At 64.8% G+C, this 4,120-nt stretch overlaps 1 protein-coding gene across 1 annotated transcript in view; it reads left to right on the forward strand.

The window, feature by feature from the left end:
- Positions 1-4,120, forward strand: part of LOC113207894 (uncharacterized) — a 103,195-nt gene that overhangs the window by 11,344 nt on the left and 87,731 nt on the right. The window contains exon 2 of the mRNA XM_052267112.1: positions 3,538-3,626. The gene's annotated coding sequence lies outside the window, so the exon portion shown is untranslated. The remainder of the gene's footprint in view (positions 1-3,537; positions 3,627-4,120) is intronic.

Here is a 4,120-nt window from a genome sequence, read left to right on the forward strand (position 1 = left end):
GGGGGCTGTGGCGGTGGGAGCCGAGGAACGCCGGCCCGATTCGCTTTGCGAGTGACACGGCCCGGCCGCGCATGCATATTCATACGCCCGCAAAAATAGTGTCCTTTTGCGGCGCAGAGGGACCGCTCTTGTGCCGCCGCACCTGTCACGTCGGCCCTCGTGAGCGGCGGCGGCAGCCAAGGAGGAGTGGGCAGGGAGGCGTGTCCTGGCCGACAGCAGGACAAGGATCTGGTCACGTCACCTTCGCGACACTATGCCTGGCATTGTCTATTCACCGCTGCCTGCTTCACTTTCCCAGGGTTGTGAGCCAGCTGACGCTTTGTGCCCTGCCATCCTCCTGCTTGTAGGCGGCCGCGCATAACGCCTCGCTTGTCGGGCCGCGTCACCTGTCACCTGTCCGCTCACACCCCACCGTATACCGTGCCACCGCCCGCAGGTGTCTCGGCAGCTGGATCGGCAGCTGCCGGTGGATCTGCGGCGGGCTGCGAGAGGCAGGCCAGGCGGGCTCGCCAGGCACCAGGCCGATCCCAGCGGATAGTCGGATAGTCTCGGGTGCCGGGGAGTTGTCAATAATGTACAGGGCTCTTTTCCACCCCGTGGCGAGGCGGGGAGGGGAGGGGCAGCCATGAGTAGGGGTCGTGCTCTTGATGCCCCCGCCCGCAGGCCAGGACAGCCCCCGGGCCCCCACGGGCGGGCAACTTTACGGACACGCACGGCCGCTGCTGGCGTGGGCCTTAGGCCGGTGTAGCAGCAGGGAGAGAGAGAGAGAGGCGAGGTCCACAGCCTCACATCGCCAGCCCGCTCCCTGCCTCTCAGGCAGGGAGGCAGGCGCCTCGCTTCCCTCCCGAGCCGAGCAACTTTCTCCCGGCGCTCTGTCGTCTGTTCAAACTAACAGCCGGCGCTTCTGCAACTGATGCTGCATGCTCTTCATCGCCGCTGCTGAGCCGTGGAGCGAGCAGTCGGGAACCGTAGAGCCAACTGCCAACAGGAACTTGCTCAAGAGTCTGCTGTGTGGACTCTTCTCCACTGCGGTCTCTACCGGCAGTAAGAGACACAGCGGCGGGGGAGGGAGTGAGGCGACCTGTCTGTACGGGGGAGCGAGCTCTGCACTACTTGCATGTGTATGGGGAGAGGGGGATGCGTACGTGTGAAAGATCTGCGCCCCCGGCTTGTCCTGTCCCCTGCAGGGTAGTCCGGAGGGTGCTTCGCTCGCTCCCCGCTCCCGCTCCCGAGATGAAGGGGGAGCAGGACGGGGCGCTCAATGCTGCGGGGCGGGGGCGACGGGCGGGCGGGGGACCCACCTCCCGCCCCTGACCCCTTCCCTTTCCCAATTTGACGACGTAATCTGGCAGTGCGACTCCATCTCTCTGGGCCCCTTTGGACCGGGGCCGGGCCCACGGCCCACATGTCGATAACCGGCAGGGCGGAGCGGAGCGACTGAAAGGCGGTGAAAGGTCCTGCGCCCGTCCCGCGCCGTCCCGCTCCGGTCTGCAAGTGAAATCCGCCCCCCCGACTGCAGAGCGAGGGGAGGGCGGGAGGGCACCCAACGAACGGCCGCACGACGTGTCAATAAGACTGACGGCTCTGCTGGAAAAGCGTTAAGCAAGAAGGAGCTCCCCGCCGTCTGCCGTCTCAGCGACAGGCAGGCGACCCTCCGGGCCCTCCGGGCCCTCCGGCCGGCGCGGCGTGTCCCGACACGAGACCACCAGCCGGCTTAATGCGGCTCTATATCCAGGCCGCCTGGTACCGCCGGGCGGCCGTTGTCGGCGATGCGCGCTCCATTTGACGCGCCTCCCGATTATATTTACGAAACATTTTATCCCCCCTCCCTCCCTCCCACTCACGTAGCGGGCGCGCGCGCCCAGCCCAGCCCAGCCCATTGGCGACCGGGCTGTAAACTTCCTTGCAAGAATGGCAGGGGGCGGGCGGCGCGGCGGCCGCGGGAGGGGCGCGTTATGGAGTCGCTCCGATGTCCCGCACGCGTCCCGGGCAGCGAAAAGGGGGAGTCTTCGCCGGCGACGATAAAGCCGCGCGGCCTATCCTCCCCGGAGAGCGACCGGCGTAGGCTCTCTGACCCGGACAGCCCGCCCCCGCCCCCGACCTCCACCCCGACCCCCTCCACCTCCACCCCGCGGCAACCTGCGGCCTGCGGGACTTTTTCCGGAGCAAAGCATCGATTTCACAGCGCGCTGAGCATCGCGTCGTGACCCAGACGGGCATCAAACGTGACCCCCATGTGGTGCGCGGCGCCGTGCTGCGCCCCCCGGGGCCCGGGCCGCGCCCACCCCCGCGCTGTTTGCCGTCTGATATTTGGCATTCGCCCCGCGCGGCTCCTTCGCTTGACCGCGGCGCAAACACCCATGTGCCGGGGGCAGGCCGAGCACACAGCGCCCCGGCTGAGCATGCCGGGTGCGGCTGAGGCGGCTGAGGCAAGCGAGGGCTCGGACTGCGGGGGATCACACCGAGCTCGCTCCGTTCATTCGGCGGCAGAAGCTAATCTGTTGGAGTAGAGGCGCGCCTGTCGCGTCACCATCAGTCTTCTCCTCGACGCCTGCTGTGTCAACCTGCTGCTGTAGTTCGCCTCTCCTGTTGGGCCGAGGGAGAAAAGGAGAGGTTGGTGGTGGGAGGGTGGGAGGGAGGTATGAGATCGACGGGCTGACGGGTGGCAGGAGGAGGGGAGGACACGGGCGGGGGCTGACATGGCTAAGTAAACAAGAGATTTGTTTCGCCATAAAGGAGCAATAGCAGCTGTCTATACGGTGGCGCCCGCTGGCAGGCTATCTATCCTGGTCGTGTTGTGATACTCTCCCTGGCGGGCACGCCTCACCGCTGGGTCGGGTCCCCCCATTTACCGAACCGGCCAACGACTAACACGGCGCGAGCCTGTAAAAATACACTCGTCCAGGAATAGAGCGTCGCGCTGTTCTCGGCATTTACTGTAGTGGAGCCAAGCGAGGCGAGACGGAGGGGTTGGAAGAGAAGGGAGAGTGAGAGGAACAGAGAAGAGCGGGTGAGCGAGGGAGAGAGAGAGGGAGAGGCGGAGGGGAGAGAGGCTACTCGACTCCTGCGGAGTGGCGCAGCGGAGCTGTTTGAACCAAAGGCAGCAGCAGCAGGGCATTAAAGGGCGCCCCTCTGCTGGGGCCCTGCCCGTCTACCTCCCCATACCCCCGCCCCGCCCCCTGGAGGCCACTCGGTACCGTGTAGCTGTGTGTCTCGTACTCTGTAGCAGAGGGGTTGACACGGGCTCCTTGTCAGAGTGCATGCTCCGCTGGGCTGGATATGTGTGTCAGACATCGCGTCCAGGCTCGGATTAGACGCGGCATGCAGAGGGGTGGGGAGGCAGGCGTGCCTGTTTACATTGATTAAGCAGATATCACGCCCTTTGTCCTGTTTACTGTTTTAGTGTTTACTGTTTCATTCGGTTCGCGCGACATTCGGTGCACCCTATCATTCTGCTCTGCATTGTCGCGCGAACGCGTAGGTTTTCTCGCCTTGACCGGGACTTAACTCAAGTGTTTTGTGTCATGTCCATTCTAGAGGCTTGCCGCGCTGGTCTCCGATTCAACGCGCGTCCGACAACGCCGAGCAGGAGAAGCAGAAGGAAGCAGCAGCCGAGGCGGGCCAAGGTAAAGAAATACGGCCCCATGAAGGGTGATGGAAATCTCTCCGCTGTCTCTCCACTTCTCTCTCACTCTCCTTCTCTTTCTCTCCGCCCGCGCGCCCTCACTCTCCTTTCTTTCTCTGATTTATGGCCCTAACACCCCTCTCTCTGCCACTTCCATTTTCCACGCGTAGAGACAGATCCCGCCGGACAATTTCTCACGTTTCGCAATCGCCCGTAAAACAAATGAAGTGCGATCTGGAGCGGCGGCGGCGGCGCGTGTCTGCCTGCGGGGGCGTTGAGGGGTGGCGCAGGGGGGAGGGAGGCGCCCTCCCGCAGCAGGGCCAGGACGCCGCCTCCAATCACGTTGTTATCCAGATATGAAGCCCACAATGAGGCCGCTGTGGTGCTGGGCTGCTGGCCCCGTCGGCCCCGGCCCGGCCGCGACTTTCCGCAGTGTCACGTTTTATCAGCGGGGTGGCTCACCAAGGATCACCCGGGCCCGGGCCGGCCCGGCCC

The sequence above is a fragment of the Frankliniella occidentalis genome, unplaced genomic scaffold (assembly GCF_000697945.3).
Source record: "Frankliniella occidentalis isolate FOCC.00 unplaced genomic scaffold, Focc_3.1 Scaffold47, whole genome shotgun sequence".
NCBI lineage: Eukaryota > Metazoa > Arthropoda > Insecta > Thysanoptera > Thripidae > Frankliniella > Frankliniella occidentalis.